Raw genomic sequence first — 19,468 nt, 5'->3', positions numbered from 1 at the left:
TGCTATTTTTCTAGAAAAAGAGGTGCCAGAGCTCACCGTGTTCTCTTCCTTGTTCTCTTATAATGGCAATGGCACCCACCTGAGAGGTGTCAGCGAGTTCCAGCTGAAAAAAGCCCTGCTTCAGGGTAATCTGCTTTCCCAGTCTTGCTGCTGGAACTCAGAGATATAATAATAATGGCATGTATAGTAAACTGATTTTTTATACGACCTTTATGCCACCATTCTACCATCACCCACATGCTAAATGGACATCTTGCCAATTCAATATTGGATTGTCAAATGTGGTACACTTAGTAACAGCAACAGCAATGTTACATGTTTCCCTATTTGAGGTACCAATTATGTCAGGTTTTCGGAAGTGTCATAAATATCTCACCTGCTTTGCTATACAGCACTTCAGTGTGATGTCTGTCACTAGGATTAATCCATTTGTACCTCAGATTGCATCCAAGGTCTGAATGAATAAATTACTCTGCACCTGCTTTTTTAGTGAGAATTTACTCCTTTTCTTAAAGACTTTCTATAGTGGAATGAATTGCTTATTCATAATACCTAGCATTGCCTCTCTGTCTACAGAACTCATGATCCTCTATCAATCATTGATACCTGCCTTGATTGGTACTGCTCTGCTTGTTGTTGTCTTGTCTTGTTTTGCTTTGCTTAAGCTCAGGGATAGTCAACAACCAGGTTAATATACCATCAACTTCAACGAACTAACATTTATAAATGAGTAATAGTCTCACTGTTGTTTACCATTACTTAAAATGTATGAAAGGCCAGCGGTTTGCAAAGCTCAATGCAGAATTTTTCTGGTCCTGTCCAAAAAACTTAATATGTAAAAGTTTATCCAGAAGTCTACTTCTAACATTGCACAGAAGTATCCTGGTGTAAAACAGATCCTGGATTCTTTGGAAATCCATTTCACTCACAGCCAAGCTAGATAGAATGTTAATTGCATAAAAGGAACTAATGTGCACTTTAACATTGCAAAGAGCTGCCCTGGGGAGGGGACAATTGTAGTCCCTTCCAATGCTAAAATTCTATGATTTTAAGATTGGGACTGTAGAAAGGGAAGTTTAGCTTTTCCCCCCATGCTGCAAAGCTGCTGCAAAATCACACACACACCAACTTAAATATATTTGCATTAGGATGGACTATCGCAATGGCACCAACAGAGGGAGCTTGCTGCACTTGTGAGAGTCTTGCACCAGTGCCTGGCACCCAGGTGGACCAGCAGTATCCCCCAGAAGTACCTTGCGCTTCTGGGCTGTAGGAATGGGAATTCTGTTTGGCCATTGTGGTCAGCAAGTTGCAGGACTAGAGGGATCTTTGGTTTTTCTTATGAAGAGCTGAAGTAAGCATTGTTTTCAGTCCCCTGAGTTTCAGTCCTATAATAAGGTATCCTTGGTAATGACAATTTGCTTCCTTGTGAAAGTAAAAAATGGTGGTCCTATCTATCACCTCACACATACATAGGTCTGTCAGTATTAAACTCCATCTGTTCTGTAAGGCAAATTTCAGGAAAGTTCTTGTAGAGTTTAAAAAAAAATGTACTTGCCAGATAGCCACTCTCTCCTACCAGTCTCCAACCAGTTTGTGTTGTTCTGGAGTTTATATATATATTTGTCAAGTCTAAACCTAGCACTGGTAAAAGGAAAGGAAAAAAGGAGATGGGCATCTAGATCTACAGCTGTTTTAAGAAACAGCTTATTGTATAATGCCATTTGTATTTGTACTTTTTGTTTTGTGGCAAGTTTTAACAGTTACCCTTTGAGGATTTCCAGTCTAGCTTATCAGAATCCACCAACAGTCTTTTCTGTAATATTCGCGTTTCCCTTTTGGTTCAGCCGAGCCCACTGACAGATCATTCAAATTCAATTGTTTTATGTCTAAGCCGAACAGCTAATTAAAGTAGGGATGATTAACCTGACTGGCAGTGTCGCTCTCTCACTCTCTCCCTTGCTTTCTCTCTCACTCCCTCCTGTTCCAATCAGTCTTTTTCTCACTCTCTCTCTCTCTGTCTTTTGCTTCACTGTTGTGTTTTTTTTTTCCTCCTCTCTCCTAAACGTGGTCTGCTTGCTGATGGCAGAATGGCACTCGGAGATTTGTGCATTGTGTCTGGTTTCCTACGGGCAGGCTGACCCAGTGCCTCTAGGGACTTATCAATAGACCACTCAGAAGAGACAGAGACAGGAGAAAGGAGGAGGGGTGGGGGGAGACAGAGAGGGAGAGAGAGGGAGAGAGAGAGAGAGGGAGAATCAATATCAAGAATAGAAGGAGCTCCGAAGCCATTTTTTTATTTTTTTATTTTTTTTATTTTAAAAAAAGTGTATCAGGACTTGGGAAGAGGGTGACAAAGAAGGTTTTTCAAAGAGCCAGTGGAGGAGGTTCTAATAAATTTGGAAGGATACAGTTCCCTGTCTTGGGGAAAAGGAGAACTCCTGGCTGATTAACATTCACACCAGGTATGAGATGTTCGCTACCCCTTATCACTGTGCCGCAACCGTGAGGGAAAGGCGCCTCTCTCTTTTTTGTCTATTTTTTTTCTTCTTTCCGTTTCTTTCCTTCCTTTTTTTTTTATTTGAGAGGGAGGAAGAAAAGAGGGAGATGGAGCGAGCGTGTGTTTTGGTGTGTTGTTGCTTTGAAGCGGGGCGGGCGGGGAGAGAGAGGCGAGCCGTGGGCACTGGTGTGACGGGAGCAGGAAGAATGGAAGCAGGGCAGCAGCAGCAGCATTCAGGGAGCGGGAGAAGTGTCTGGAGTAGGTGGTTCTCCTCAGGCACCCCGAGGGGGGTTACCCAAGTTCATTCCGAGCAGGTGGATTTAGGCTGGGAGTTACTTAACGCTTGACCGCCAGTTTTGAAAAAAAGGAAAGGGAAAAAAAATCCCGCTTCCTATGTCTATTAAAGGAAGTGCCAATGTCTCTCCCCCCCCCCCTCGCGCTGCCTCTCTCTCTCCCTCTCTCTCTCTCTCCCGCCCCCCCTTTTCCTAACCAGACAGCGGGAGGGTTTCTGGCTCCCAGCCAGCCCAAAAGCCTCTAAGTGTTTTGCACTTGTTTCAGGGAGTCGCTGCCCGGGGATTTCCCCCCACCCTCTTCTTCTTCTTCTTTCCTCCAGCATTTTCACTAGAGAACAAAGAGTTCTTTACAAAGGGAAAGGGGGGGGAGTGCAAGCTTAACGCCTCAGATATGTTTTCCCCCCTCTGTTTTTTAGGGTCCCCCCTTTTCTTTCGGAAAGAAAAAGAAACAGTGGCAGCCGCACGCACACAAAAGCCCCAAATTGAAAAGGGATGTGATTTCTCTTTCCCTCCTAAAATACATTTTTGAACTAAGAAAAGGGAGGGGGGTTAAGAAAATAGTTTGAATTCCCCCCCACACACAGTTGTCCTTTTAAAAATTCAATGTAGCTGTTGCTTTGCTAACTTTTTCTTGATGGGGTTCTCTGGCATAAACTTAGGCTCTTCTCCCCCCCCCTTTCCCCCCTTCTTTCTTTGCCTTTCAAGACATTTCACCTGAGCAATAGAAGAGGCAATGAGAATGGGTAAGATGTTCTGCACAAGAAATGATGGAATGGGGGGGGGTTCATTTACTTTTTGTCACCAGTCCCCCCAAAGTTTGTAAGGGCTTGTGGATGGAAAGTGTGTTTGCCTCTGAAAGGATGCAGCAGTTATACACACATCTGGGGGCAGTTTTCTTTGGCCTTATGTTAATCATAGCACACTTGGTTATCCAAGAGGTTAGGAGGGCTTTACAGTTTGTGTTTGTTTATCTTTCCTGTAGATGGAACTATACCTATAGTATAGTACATACCTGGTTTTCATGTTTGTCTGTTTTTATTCTGTGGATTTGAACCCCTCTCTCTCCATATAGATGTACACACACACACACACAGAGCACAATATATTTTGGCTAGTATCATGAGATTGCAAAGTTGAGTAGCAATTCATTAACATGTTACATGGAATTATAGTAGCAAATGTCTACAGTTCTTCATGTTTTAAAACGTATCCAAGTATGTTCAATATATCTTGAACATTTACACACTCAAGAAAGGTTTCTTTTAATCAAAGTCATCTCCAATAATTAATTACTACTTTTGTTAAATCATTACTTTTAGTAGTTCACCAGAGCAAGTGGAAGCATGTATGTGGTCATCATTACTATCATAGTATATGTAATTTTACATGTATGCAAAATGTGTGGGACTAGATTGGGAGTAATTACAGCAATTGTTTTGGGACACAAAGGATGATTATCATTATCAGTGCTATTTTTCTTTTTCATTCAATCCTCTGCTTAAAGAGGTGGTCTGTTACAGTCACATATGTGCTGTATGTGTTTATGTAATACAGATTTTGGCAGTCCCACATACTTAGTAGATGTTATTTCAGAAGGAATGTGTTATGTTTACAGAGGAGGTACAAAGGCAAGTTTGTCCTACAGTTACTGCTATAATTTTGGAGTAACTTAATTGCAGCAATTGGAGTGAAACCAGATTCACGATGCAAACATAAAAGTGTTTTCTGATCTAGTCTTACCGTAGAGGACTCCATAGCTGAGCATGAAATATCTCAATAGAAAAAAAGAGAGTGTAGAAATCTTGGACACATCCAGTATTTCCTGAAACACAGTAGAAATTGTCCAACTTTTGGCAAATTATATCCTCTTTTAAAAAGTTAGCGTTTTCTTCCTTTATCTCCCCAAACAATTTTTTTCTGCATTTTTCCTTATTTTATTTGTTTACTGTGCATTCTTCTTTCTGTAAAGATTAAAATATAATTAAGCAAGTAATGAACACCTCTAATCTTTGTCATTTTCATAGAAAAAAACGACATGTCTGTACCTCCTGTATGTCTTTTCTTAAGATATCCTTTTTGTTTTTGTTCTATAACGTGGTATGTGTCCATTTTGTGTCTGTATTCCCAGAGGTGGCAACAGGAGGGAGGGGTAGTCCATGCCAAAATCTACATAAGTCCCTTCAGTCTCTGCTAAGAGGCATCTTCTACCAGAGCTATCTTTGCATCCAGAAGTACAGTGAAAGATGATAGTTCTTTTTTCTGAGATTCTTCATGGACCTGACCTAAGATACTAAGGCATTCACAGTACAGGAGAAAAGAGAAAGAGACGAGGGGGGAGGAAAGAAAATTAGGAAAGAAAAGCTCTTTGAGCAGAAACACACTGGCTCTTTCTTCCTGCAGGCAATCCGCTCCAGCTCCTGGCGACGTGTCCTGCACTATCAGATATCATATGACTCTTTAGTTGGACTCCCTTTAGCAGAATGGGCCTGTTAGAACTCTGTTTGTTTTCTTTTCTTTTCATTTCCTTTTCTCCTGTTCCCCTCCTGTTTTTATGTCTCTGTGTGCATTCTTTTTTCTCTCTGCTTTTTGTTCATATGCTTTACATAAAGACAGAGCATTAATTAATTCCATAGTCTGTTTTAAGTTAGCTGCCCAAATTTCATTTAACGTAGAGTGTGTTGTTTATCCTTTTCTTGCATGCGTGTTCGTATGTGCATATATGACCCCTTTCATATCGTTTCTTTTCTTCCTTATGTAAAATGGTAGGTAGGAATTGCTTTTCTTAATCTGGAGTCAGAATGCTAGGATTTCTGTCAGCACATCCTTTGGATTTGTGAGTTAATTTACCCCTGTGTTACCTTGTTTATATGAACAAGTTATTCTCAAGAATAAGTTTTAAAATCTGTATACAGAAATATATGCACCCACATGAATTTCACTGGAAGTTCAAACAGATCCAGTTGGAAATTTTTACAGAGGAAACCAAGAGTAAGCTAAGTAATGATTCAGATTAAGCTGAAAATTGTATGTAGCATTTAGCAATAATGTGTGGTAATGGAGGAGGAAAGACAATAGACAAGGTGAATGTTCCTAGTGGCAGTTCTTACAAATTCTCTCATATTACTATCAAGTGCCATCTATGGGGAAGTGAAATATCTCTAACATTTCTTCTTCTTCCTCCATTTCCAGACTTTCCAGGAAATTTGTTTAATGGTTTTCCCACATCAGGTTGTAATCAGGGATCAGAAGTCAGGTGCATCACTATAAGTTTTGATGATGGACCTGCCTAATTACCTCCTATGACTTAAGGCATATGACCTGAGGGGACCCATAGCACTGATAAAATAGCAGCTTGGAATGCTAACTTTGAAAGTACCTTCATCTTTAGCCTGCAGCCCTTTGCTTATTAGGATTAAGTCACACTGATATCAACTGGACTTACCTTTGAGTAAAGGTGCACAGAACTGACTGTAAGGCTGCATGGTATGTAACAATCAGAAGGCATCTCAGGTCTTGGCCTCTTTGACATGGTGTATCTACTTGATCCATTTTAGTTCTGAAGTTACTCTGGTTTTCATTAAATTCTCTAAACTTGACCTTTAATTTTCTATACTTTTTCAAAAGTAAAATATTCCATGCTGTATTTTGTGAGGCAATTGTTTGCCTTAATATTGTGTGCCAAGATATGGTGTTGTATGCATTGTATCATTTAAATGTTTTTGTTCCAAGTTTTTGCTATATCCGATCTGGTCTTAAAGTACAAAATTCTGAGATTTGTCCACTTCAGATCTCACCTCAGCTCCAAACTTATGCATCCCAGTTCCCAGCCTCAACCCTTGAACTATGATAGATTAGTATTAGTATTATTCACTAATCTTGCCAGGCTGTTGTTAGGAATGCTGAGGTAATGCAAGTGAAGCACTTCCATGAACTACATAAATGATAAGTATTTTATTATTTTAATTAGACACTGTCTAAAAATGAAGCATTCATTCACTGTAGTAGTGTTTTCATAGTCATAGTTCATGTCTCCTGTTGTTTAGTAGCAACATACTATCTTACACAATTACAATCTCTTGTTCTTATTCTCAACAACTCTTTTTTAAAAAAATATGTTTCCCTTCCCGTCCCCCTCTCCCCCACATATGAATATAACTGGAGAAATTCTCTAACCGCGGAAGACATTTTCAAGGCTTTTTGCACTCTAGTTTCATTTTAAATATTTTATATTGGCTTGTTCTAACTGAGGAACGTGCAGTTTCATCCTGCTCAGAAAAACAGGGTTGGAAATTAGTGCTATAACTATTTTTGATAGCGCACAACTAATACGTATACTGTGTTGTACTTACTGGTTCCCCCATTCACGAAGTCTCTTAGTAGTCATTGCTATTAAGTGTGTGTATATTTATTTGTCAGACTTTTGTCCCAGGTGATCAGGGTTTCCTGGGTTCCTAGCAATTCAACAGTGGCACCTGTTTGGGGATGGTACCTAATACATCGGATGCTAATTCCTCCAAAATGTAGGCTTGAACTTTGTAATCTGAAATATTTTTTTATGCCTTTATGCAGGCAAATATTAACCTAGTGAATATGCTAATCAGTACAGAGATGGAAGGAAGGGAGAAAGCTTAAAGCGTTTTACCATCTCAGAAGGAAATCTGTTCTGTCTAACAGGTTTAGATCAGGTGACTTTTTTCCCAGCAAACCGTGTTCTCAAGTAACTGTCTCTTTTCTAATGTCGAAAATCGGAGTCGAGGCGGAACTTTCAAAATGTGTACAGTAAGACCTAGACATTGGGCCAAAGTGGTTATTTGTCGTCTCATCTGATGAATACATCATGCATGTTCAGGAGGTTATAGCTGAAAAGGATAGCAGCTGCTTGTTGGAAGAGTGCAAGAACAAGGAGTAACTTGCTTTCAGTAGGGCCAAATACATTTCCGGTATAATTTTTGTGGAGTTTAAAACGATATCTAGGTAATGTGTGCTCCCATTTTATCTTAAAAAACCAAGCATAGCAGAGCCTGATGATTATTTAGATGGATGTTTGCCAAGGGGAAAACCAGCTTGTGTAACACGTGTGTCTTGGGTGCAACAGTGTTGCTTAAAGGCCACTAACAGGATAACTACTGAGAGGAGAAGCAGATTTTCCTTTAACATGATACGCTGCCCTGCTGCTTTCAGATGGCAGAGATTTGAAGTTTAATTTCTTGCTGAAATGGAGTATCTGTATATAAGAATAACTTTTCATTTAGCGTTTGTTCACTTGGCTATCTATTTGTATGCAAAATGAGGCTTGTATTTTATTTTGTATTGACCACACATACTTGCTTGTTGGCTTTCTTATCTTATGTGTAGTACCTAAGGCCCTCCCCCATTTTGTAATTTAGATTTTTGTTTATGATGATAAATACATTACAGTCAACTAGTGTGTCCTGGAAAAAAAAGTCTCGTGATTGTTTCCTTTTCCATTTAGGATTAATATAACGAAAATCAGAATGCGAGATAATCATAGGTGTGATTCTGTATTAAACAATTACTAGTATTTTCTAGTTTTTAAGTTTATTTTCAATTCGGGAATAAAAAATAGAATTCCGTGTAACTAACTTTTTCTTACTGCAGCTGTTTTGGCTTGCCACATTGCATATACCCATTTCTTCTTAAGATCAGATGTAGCCTTCCTTAAATAAATCCTTTCCCTGTAATACTTAACATTTTATATATTAGATCTCTTCAGAGCTGCTTGAGCTATAAGACCTCTAAAATCCAGATCCAAATCTTACAGTTTAAGCTCTTCTTTGGGTTGCATATCACACAGGTGGTTTTCTTGACCTTCTGCACCTCCCTCCCTCCGGTTAAGGATCTTAATTAAGATGTTGCAGTTAAGATATATTGCATAAGGGTTTGTGCTTGCTACTGTTCACAATGAAATCAGAATTGTGAACTGAATTCGGTCCTTCCATTAAGAATTCTCTTGGCATTCCTCAAAGACTTGTTTTATGCTCAGTCGGCCTTTTAAAGTTCTGCCCATATTAAGAGTAGAAAAGGAGCTAGTCTGTTAATGCAGTCTTTTCATTACCCTAGATAATAAAATTTCTCTGTGACCTGTTAATCTCTACTATGTATCCCAGAAAGCCTGCAGATCTAGCGTGAGAAACAATTTCTGCTCCTTCCCTACAGAAAATAAGTTCTGTAATTATTTTTCTGGCCAGAGAATCAGGAAATAGCAAAGAAAATTATGTGTATTTAGAAAGTTGCCAAAGTCTTTGCCTGTGAGGAGATCAGTTGTTGGATTCTTTAAAAAGAAGGAAATCCTCTGGTCTGTGAGTCCTCAGAATATCCTTAGTATTACAGTTTGTAGAAAAAAAAATCCCCAGTACTAAACCTCAAGCAAGCAGAATCGGACAGATTGGTTGCAGCTTATACAACAAGTAATATACCTGTCTAAGAAGTTAGTATCCACTTCACATACTCAGTTTTGCTTGGGTCATAGCACAGTACATGGATTTTTATTTTTATTTTTATCATGTCATTTATATCCTGCTCTTGAGTGAACTCTGAATTAAACAGAAGGCCAATATCTCATTTTTTAAAAAATTAAAATCAGTTTTGGAAGTCTGTAGTTCTGAGCAGAAAAGTAGCAGGAAGCAATGGAATGTTTAACCTTTTTTGCAGCTTGTTGTTTTCCTGTGCCAAATCCTCCCTCCCAGTCACTTTCCCCCTCTCCCACCAGTAAGGTCCAGCTTGCAGTTTCCCCACAGGCATCTGGTTGGCTACTGTGAGAAGAGGATGCTGGAGTAGATGGGCTATTGGCCTGATCTAGCAGACTCTTCTTCTTATGTGTCAAATGCATATAAATACTGGGTATTGATACACATACCATTTTGTTCCCTACACGGCGTTTCCAGTGGGTGGGTTAAGCCCACAGTCTGATTCTGCATCAGATGTTCCCAGACAACTTACCGGGTCAAATATTTTTTGCTTTATGTTCATTACTGGTTTCAGAAGCTGGTCCTATAAACATTTTGTAAAAACAGTAAAATCTATCAGGAAAGGTAGATTGAAAATAGTATGTGAAGAAGTATGGCAGAAATAGGCCATCATTGATCATTAAGTAGGAGTCTACTTATCCTTGTCTCCCAAAGCCAAACAAGAATTTCACAGTGTTGAAAATCTTATATATAGAAATATATTGTAGCATACAACCATGACACCTTGTTTTGAGCAAGCAAATTGATCCGTCTCAAGCTCATAGGAGCCAACTCCTAATAAAATATTTGAGGGGGCTGCCCCCAAAAGTTAATAGGCCTTGCCATTCAAATGTTGTGCCTGTTCCACGTCTTGTGACCGGTTATGCAGGCCAGGGCTTACCTGCTCCCACAATAGTTTATGCAAGTTGGCACCTCTGCTCAGGGTAGAATCTAGATTGAGTGATCTCTCTTAAATATATGGAGGTACATCAACTTGGAATCACATAAATTGTGATGAACCTGATTTTTCTGCCTCAAGTCACCACCTTACAGGGGGTGACTCTCAATCCTAGCTGCTCAGAAAGTATAGCTTGATTATATAGGGCTGCATGTTTGCATCACGGGTTTTGCATTATATTTTTCAGGTGTACATCAAATATGTTTTAAGTATATGCTAGAAACATAGTGTATAAAACTGTAAATTATGTAATTTCGGTTAGTTGGGATACATAATTATATCTCGTTTAAATGCAAATTGGAGTGTGTATTTTGATGTACCATTGCGTTTTGTTCTATACATTCTTTCTGAAGAGCAAATTGCATAAGCTTTCCTCATTTTTTCTCTGCCTAAACCTTGAGAGACGATAACTGGGCACTGTTAAAATACTGCTACTTCCTTTCCTACTCTGGAATTTGCTATATTTTATTAAGGAACACATTAATGTTGGGAAATAGGACCCTGAATGTGCAGGAAGAAAAAAACATGGACATACATTTATAGATTATAGAAAAAACATTTTGACATCCTCAAGACACTTCAGTAATTAACGGTAATATTCAGTTTTATAGCACCATCTCCAGTCATACAGTGTCAGGATGTTCGATAAAAATTGACTAACAGAGACTTACTATATCACTTTGCTATTAGCATTATTTTGTGCTTTTTAAGATCTATATGTAACCACTGGAAAACAGTTAAGTCATTCTGGATTGCAATGTCACCAGTATGCTGTTGACACCAAATACTGCCTTTCTTCTCTGTCAAGTGTAGAAGCAGTTGTAGGTTCCCTGAGCAAATGCCTAGATTGTCTGATGGCTAATGAATTGGTAATTAATACAGACTGGACAAATGTATTAAGCCAATTTGGAGCCACGGTTTTGTCTTTCTTTGGTAGGGTTATACTGCCCCTAAAGGGCAAGGTTTGCTTTTTGGATACTACTTTAGCCTACATTTCTGGTGAAATCCCTGATATAGTGAATACAAATGCTTTCTACCCGCTTTGGCTGATGAGCTAGCTGCAGTTGCTTCCATCACATAGGCCTAAATCATCCATCATTTTGAAACAACCAAACCTGCACTGACTGCCTGTTTTTATCTCAGCCACGTTCAAAGTACTGATGAGGTGTGGTCTTTTTTTAAGATTTAAAAGTCCTGTAAAAATTGGGGTAGAGGTGGCTAATCTGTGATGCTCCAGATACTGTTTTATTATCAGATACTTGCAGGTTTATAAGCCACTTCATGTGCTATGTGGATATACAGAAAGTGTCATATAATGAGTTGCATTAATTAATTGATTATTGTTGTTGTTTTTTACAGACAAGCAAGTGTCTTCACACAGTTTTGCTGAAGGTCCATGTTGACCAAGACTACATAAGAACAGAAAGCAGACTTTGCACAGCCTGCATCCAGAGCACTTGCTCTCATCACGAGGCCACACCGCTTCCTCAGATGTAAGTTGGTATTAACACATTGTTATGTTTTAAGAACATTGATTGAACTAAATGTAGACTAGCTGATATTATATCCACATCTTGGTTTGCATGCATTCCTTGTTATTTATTCCTTATGACAGCTTTCTAAAGCACACTGGATGCAGGTGATAATTTCCTATGCAGTGAAGGTGTCATAATTTGACTTTGCTTAAATCTTGGGAAGATCAGTCGGCCAAGATAGGGCCAAGGCCAGATTCTGTTTAGGAGTGCAGTAGATTTTGTTTGTTTTGTCCATTTGTTTGTTTACGGTTTTTATTGATTGTGCTTATTGGATTATTGGTTTTAGTATTCCAGTTGTGTTTCTAAGTTGCTTTGAATCATTTCTATGGGTAAAGCGATGAATAATAATAAATGTGAATTTCATCTTCAGGCTGTGTGCCGAAGAATTATGCACTATGTGAAACCAACTCTTCGTAGTGCACTAAATATCTTTTTTTTTTTTAATAAATTTTTATTGGTTTTACAGCATTTTTAAAAAAAACAAACAAACACAAAACAAAACAAACATACAAAATACTTTCAAAGATATTTTCATAAACCTCTTTTCTTGGACTTCCCCATACCCCCCCTCTCAGCATCCCAGTGTCCATATTTGAACTAGCAACTTCCAATTGTTACTTTCTAGTCTCTGTCATCTTAGTCCTCCTTTATTATCTAGCCTTGTATCCCTGTACCCTGTTACTTCTGGCAACCACAACATTTTAACATTCGTTAAGTTTATAGTAGTCCTTAAGATAGCTCTTAAATTTTTTCCATTCTTCTTCCACCATCTCTTTGCGTTGGTCACGGATTCTGCCTGTCATCTCAGCCAGTGTCATATAGTCCATCACTTTCATCTGCCATTCTTCCAGAGTAGGTAAATCTTGTGTCTTCCAATACTTTGCGATGAGTATTCTTGCTGCTGTTGTGGCATACATAAAGAAATTTCTATCTTTCTTTGTCACCAATTGGCCGACAATGCCCAAGAGAAAGGCCTCTGGTTTTTTAGAAAATGTACATTTAAGTACCTTTTTCATTTCATTATAGATCATTTCCCAGAAGACTCGTAGTGCACTAAATATCACATACTACATAATTTCACACACTACGTAATTTCATTATGGGATGATACTTCCATATTTGGGAAATAGTAGGTGGCCCATGAATAATAAATAATACAATTCAACTACCACATATGGACACATTGCATTGTGTTGCACGTCCTTGTCCTTGGGACCTATGTATTGTATATACATAGCTAGTGATACATATGTGTCTTGTAGTGGAATATTTTTACATCAGCATGTCAAAACCCAGTTTTTATTCTTCTCGTGAAGAAACTCCAGTTTTAGAGCAAGCAAAGCTACATGTAGGCTGGAAAAGTGGGCTGCAACAATATCATTGTCCCTTCACATACTTCAATCAATCTTCTGTAAGGGCAGGAAGAATTTGCGGTAGTAGCTAGAAGTGTCTAGACTTGCAGAATATTTCTATGTACTTAGCTTGTATAGGGTGTGTGTGTGTGTGTGTGTGTGTGTGTGTGTGTGTGTCAAATACACCCACAAATTCACCCACACAATATAAGACTGGCTCAGTCTGAGTACTACTGACCTGAATAGTACAAGCAGTGCCCCAATTTTTGTTAAATTGTATTTTGTAATTGTATAAAACTTTTTTCGGGGAAGGAGGGAAGAGTGTTGCTTGTCATTCCTCCTTCCAACACTGGAGTGTTCATCTCCCTTTTTGGTGAAGAAGTGAAAATGCTTTTGTTCTGTTGACAGTCACCTCTCCTCTTTTGTAGAATTACTTTTCTGTAGTGATGTAGAAAATGAAACAACTTTTCACTACTTTTAGCATGCAGTAGTTGCATTTCATTTACTCAATGCTAAAGGTCACTGGCTATTGCAAGACAGATGCTCTACCACTGAGCTATGGCCCTTAACTTCATTGTTAACTGATTTGTGTGGTTGTACAATGGACAAGCAAGAGAAGGTAACCTCAGGTGGGTTTGCATATGCAACATTTACCAGGGCAAGAGGATGACAGAATGGGACAAAGGAGTTTAAGGTTGGTCACAATCAGCTCAGCTTAGATGCAGCAATTGTGATTTGTTGATAATTGTAAAATTATAGTTCAGATATACTTGCGTGTGTACATCAGCAGTATATGAATAGGCGAGTCTTCAGTTCAGGCCATGGTTTTTATGGGTAATGCAGGGCTATGCCAATTTCAAGCTTGGTTTTATTCAGACACCACAGTTTCTGAGGTGGTTGTTATATCCTTGTAGCAGTAGTGCAGACAAGCCTCAAGATTATTCTACAAAATGAAGGTGTCTGTCAAAATGTAGACTATTAATATGATAAAGGATGCAATGTCCAGCCACTTAAATGGTCCTTCCAATGGCAATGACTATATTTTTGAAAATAAAGCTTTTCTGGGACATTATCACTTTTACTTTGTATCATACCAAAGCTTTCCAAGCACTAGCCTTTGCAAATATACATTTAAGGGTGTTGTTGGCAGATTGTTGGCGTCCGTCTATCTCGAGAGACAATGACGTGCACATGTGCAGGTGACATCAGAGGTGGATTTAGGGGACCGCCTCAGGGGTAGCACAGGGGGCACTGCAACTGTTATTTAGAATGGAGCACAAGAGGTTGGGGGTGCTGAATTTTGACATTGCACAGGGTGCCGCTGAAATTTGAGACCCCAAGGTCCACCACTCGTGAAGTCAAGCCACTGTGTTAGCAGCAATGAAGTGACTTCCCAGGGGTGCAAGCCTGGATAGTCTGTATGGAGGTCCTGGGCTGTCTAGGCGACAAGACCCCTCTTGGGTTCACTGATGTGGTCCAAAGGAAAGCAGGGAAATATGTTTGGCACCAACTGGCTGGAAGCAAGTGTACAAGGTGCCATCCAACCATCTTAGGGACTCCATTCCTGATTTGTGTAGGGTTTACTCCTTAGCCTTTTCTTCTTCACTGCAAGACAGCAGAGGTTTAGGACCAGAGTTTCCCTGCTCCTTGATGGACCACCTTCCCAGGTTGGCGAGCCCCATTTGCCCCTCTCTTCCTTCAGTACAGTAACTGCTCTCTTGACTGTTGGACCCACCATTTGTCTCTTTTGCTCAATCCGCCACAGCCTGTCCTCGCAAGTAGGGCAGATCCCTAACTCACTGAGGGTTTGAGACCCATCGGCTCACCTGGTTTAGCCAGTCAGTCAGCCATTCCTGGAATGTGGCGGCTGTCACATGGTGACAGCTTCTAGGAGCCACAGGTGAGAGCTGAGTGCAGGATAGGGACCTAACGTGGACAAACTGTCTCAGAGGGAGCATGACGTGTCCCCCAACAGAGGTACTATCCCTCCCTTTTAACATGTAACACTTTAATAGTTAATGCATCAGAAGTTCTAACCATGGCTCTGAATGTTAACCATGGAGTTGTATTATGTTTGCAGAATCATTATCAGGGCTTGCTTTTAACCAAGGTTTGAAGTTAGAGCAGGAGTGCAGTCTGCTGCCAATCTATTAATTATAGTTAAGAGATTGCCCTGGCACAAACATATTGGTTCCAATCTGTACATTTGCTTTGTTTTTCTTCATCTTTATTGTTTCATCATTAGAAAACTTAGAACAGATTTTCCCTTTAATTAGATATTCATAGCAACTGCATTTTCAGGGTTGCCCCTCATTTTGAAATAAAATAGTGTTGCAGTGGAGCATTTTTAAAAATGTGATCTCACAAACTTGCCTTAAGTCCCGTTAGACCACTTTGCAGACTACTGCTATGCTCAGTGTGTTTGCTATTGCCCGGTTTTGATCACAGTTGGATTTACAGTGAATTAAATATAGTGGATAAAAATACAAAAGAACTAGAAGAGAGGAAGAGCTGTAGGTGAGTTATCTGAAGTTTAATATGGCATATTAGCCCTTATTTCCAATATTTATGAGTTGCCTATCTGGCAGAACGAAGGCGACTTACAGCTATAATACCAATACAAAACAAATACAAAACAAGAAAGAGAACTGGTCTTGGTTATGTACGTATATCAGGAAGCACACTACTTGATAAATACCATGTGCTTTCATTGTTGGCAAGAGTTCATAACCCACCTGGCACTGAGCACCCATCTAAATTTCAGAGTTGTGGAAGGTTGATTCGAAAGGAAAAATTAAGACGACAAGCAGCATGCTTTAACCTGTATCATTCAATTCAGGGTAGAAAGGAAGAAAAAATTATTGCTAACTGAAGTAAGTGATGGTTGGGATGGAGAACACTGAGCCAAGGAACAAGTGGAGGAAGAAATAATGGTACATCTTTAAATATGTGGCTGTTCAGACTAAGTTTATGTACACAGCATACCATAAAACAGAAGTTCTGTGTTTATGAGGCTGTGGTGGTAGTATTTTTTTTCTATTCAAATGATTGTGTTTGGCTCAATTGATAACAGTTTAATGACATTTTGACTATGTCAGAGTAATAGTAATGCCCTGAAAACATAAAAGTGTTGTAGATCTGTATCTGTAGGAGTGCACTTGCTGCTACTACTGTTTCTGGGAGGTGGCTGAATCATCCTGATGGCATTCAACAGGAACCAGCTGCTGAGAATATTAAAATGCAAGCATTTATTCCTCCAGAGAGACAGTAACATCTGCAAAGTTTTCCTGTCTTGATAATCCCACAGAGCATTCTGTAGTAGTCTTAACTTTACTGTGTCTTTCTTTATGAATTCTCTTTGGAATCCTTGTAGTCTTCAGGATCTGCATAGGGGACTGTTAGACCTATGTATATCTCTGTGCCTGAGATTAAAAATAAAACAGTTTTGGAAAGAATGTATATGCAACTGCTCTACAACTATCTTATTGGTGTAGAATAGAAAATGTGTTTTTTCTTGTACGATGAGTCACTTTCATCACCAAAATTTGAAGATGATGGGAGGAAGAAGGAGCTACAAAAGATGCTTCTAGAGGTTCCATTACAAGTATATTTGAAATCCATAACAAATTTTTAGAATCTACTTAAAAATTATATCAGATTCATGCTCCTTTTCATGATCTTAAACGTGGGTGTAGTCCTTCCATGACCAACATCCAGCCTTTTATTAATCCCTTTCTTCTCTCACAAAATGCATTCCACTCATTCAAGCTATTCACCGGGTTTCTGCAAGACTATCTGCTATTCTATTTATGTTTGTGTTTTGCATACTTTGCCTGGTTTTCTACACTGTGGCTGCAATCCAGCTAAAGTTGATTATGACTCAATCTCATTGAAAGAAATAGAACAGGTTGCTTGCAATTAGGGCAGTTTTTATTGCTTTCAGTGGGACTTAAGTTCCAACCACCTTTAGCTAGATTGGTGCCACCATGCAGAAAGAAATCCAGCAAAAGTGTGTGCCTGCACACATAAGTAAACAGAATAGCAGAGGACCACGAGAATTACTTGAATTAGTAGAATGCAGGCTATGAGAAATAAGAGGGATTATTAGGTGAAGGATTTGATGTAGATCATGATAGGGCTACACAGATTATCAAGGTCAGGAGGCATGCGAATCTGATGCAAAAAGCAACAGCAAAATTAATCCAGGAGCTGCAAAAGAAATATGTAGTTTTTATGCTAAAACATATGGGAATATACTTCTTTAACATGTTTCCTGAGCTAGAATGTTCAGAAAAATTTATTTTAATGGTTCTCTCCCTAATGTTTGAAAAATGAAGGAGAGGAGAGGGAGATCATACATTTTCCCTTCCTCTTCCTGTGGAATTGGGATGCAATTGGGGTACGAGGGGCATGTCATTGTCAGTTTTTAAATTACTCAGAACTCCGGAATAGGCAGGCTAAAAAGAAGCTCCAGATGAATAATGAAATATCTGGAATCACTTCAGTTACATTGGCTAATTATAATATTTTAATGCATTATGACACCAGACCAGTTGGCAGTGAAGGCAGCAAAAAAGGCATACTTTCCTGCCTCCATTGCATCCTCATTGTGCCTTCCAGCAGAGCTTTTCCAGGTACAGTGGTGCCTCGCAAGACGAAAAGAATCCGTACTGTGATTCTCTTCGTCTAGCGGTTTTTTCGTCTTGCGAAGCAAGCCCATTGACGGATTAGCGGATTAGCGCTATTAGCGGCTTTTAGCGGCTTTTAGTGGTTTATCTGCTGATCGGATCAGCTGATAAGCGGCTTAGCGGCTTAGAAAAAGGGGGGGAAGGGAAAAAAAACAGCAGGAACTTGCAAGACATTGTCGTCTTGCGAAGCAAGCCCATAGGAAATTTGTTTTGCGAAGCACCTCCAAAACGGAAAACTCTTTCGTCTAGCGAGTTTTCCGTCTTGCGAGGCATTCGTCTTGCGGGGCACCACTGTAGTACGAGGCCTTTTACAGTATGGCCCAAAGGAGGAGGTGACAGAACTGACAGCATGCTTGCAAAGCCTTTTGTTTACCAAGCAGTTTGAGGATAAAATTGCTTGCATGTACTAGGGCCTTGACTTCACTGTTACAGCAGACAAATCTTGAGACGTGTCCAGAGCACTGTCTAGTCCTGTAATGTTGGATGAGTTTCAGTTAGTAAGGCTCAAAGACATGGACAAGGTGCTTCAATCGGTCAGGGTGATCTCTTTTCTCTCTCGACCCTTACCCTTCTTGGCTGATAAAAACTAGCAGGGAGGGGACAACTGGCTGGGCCCAGGACATGAGTAATGCCTCTTTTTGTGAGGGGGTGATCCCAGCCCGCTTGGCACTTGAGGCTCAGGTGCTCTCAGTGGCGTGGAGTGCCTTCCAGCAGCTTCAGCTGGTGGCCCACCTGCTCCCCTACCTGGACAGGGATTACCTAACTTCTTTTGTTTGTGCTCTGGTAACCTCTAGGTTAGATTACTGCTACATGGAGCTGCCTCTGAAGACAGTAAGGAAACTTCAACTGGTGAAGTAGCCAAGTTGCTTACCAGGGCAAGGTGGTTTGAACATATTACACTGATCCTGGTCTGATTGCACCAGCTGCCAATTAGTTTCTGGGCCCAATTCAAAGTGCTGGATTTGACCTGTAAAGCCTTAAACAGTTCCGGACCACAATACCTCAAGGACCGTCTCTCCCCATATGAACTAACCTGGACCATGAGATCAGCATCTGAGGTACTCCTTCATATGCTTCCTCCATGGGAGGTCTGGAGGACGGCAACTTGAGAACAGGTCTTTTCTGCAGTAGCTCCCTGCTTGTGGAACACTCTCCACAGGGAGGCTCACTTCACAGTTTCATTACATATATTTAGGCACCAGGCAAAAACATTCCTCTTCTCCTAGGCCTTTGGCTAATTAAACAATCTATGCCTTTGTTTTGTTTTGTTTTGTTTTGTTTTTTGTTTTGTTTTGTTTTGTTTTGTTTTGAACTGCCCTGTGATCCTCAGCTGAAGGGTGGTATAGAAATGTTGCCATTGTCGCCATCATCAACAACAACAGCAGTCCCTAAGACATTAAGTATTTCTGACACAGACAAGGGGAGGTGACCTCTAATAATTTAATGAACTAATGTTGGGGTAATTAAAATGGTATGAAAGAACTCCTAAGGATTTTAAAGGTGGCTTGTCAACTTATACCTAAGACATAATCAGAAAACATGGGAAATGCTGATTTTTGTGCTTGGTATAAAACTATCCATGGAGAAGGGTGCACTCAGCCCAGTTTCCTACTCTTCTGTTGGCCTATTGAGGACTCTTGGGGTCTGGTGGAAGGTTATGAAACTTCAGCTTTTA

General features: G+C 39.8%; 1 protein-coding gene across 19 annotated transcripts in view; it reads left to right on the top strand.

The window, feature by feature from the left end:
• ZBTB20 (zinc finger and BTB domain containing 20) overlaps nucleotides 1-19,468 on the top strand; it is a 487,687-nt gene that overhangs the window by 387,905 nt on the left and 80,314 nt on the right. For 18 of the 19 annotated variants that reach the window (XR_014009073.1, XR_014009074.1, XM_081197924.1 and 15 more), the window contains one exon: nucleotides 11,578-11,711. The gene's annotated coding sequence lies outside the window, so the exon portion shown is untranslated. Of the gene's footprint in view, nucleotides 1-2,057; nucleotides 2,466-11,577; nucleotides 11,712-19,468 lie in introns of those variants that run through there. The other variant, XM_081197920.1, reaches the window with a different exon arrangement.

This window comes from Podarcis bocagei, assembly GCF_964188305.1.
Source record: "Podarcis bocagei genome assembly, chromosome: 6".
Lineage (NCBI taxonomy): Eukaryota > Metazoa > Chordata > Lepidosauria > Squamata > Lacertidae > Podarcis > Podarcis bocagei.
This window is presented reverse-complemented; position numbering and strand designations above follow the sequence as displayed.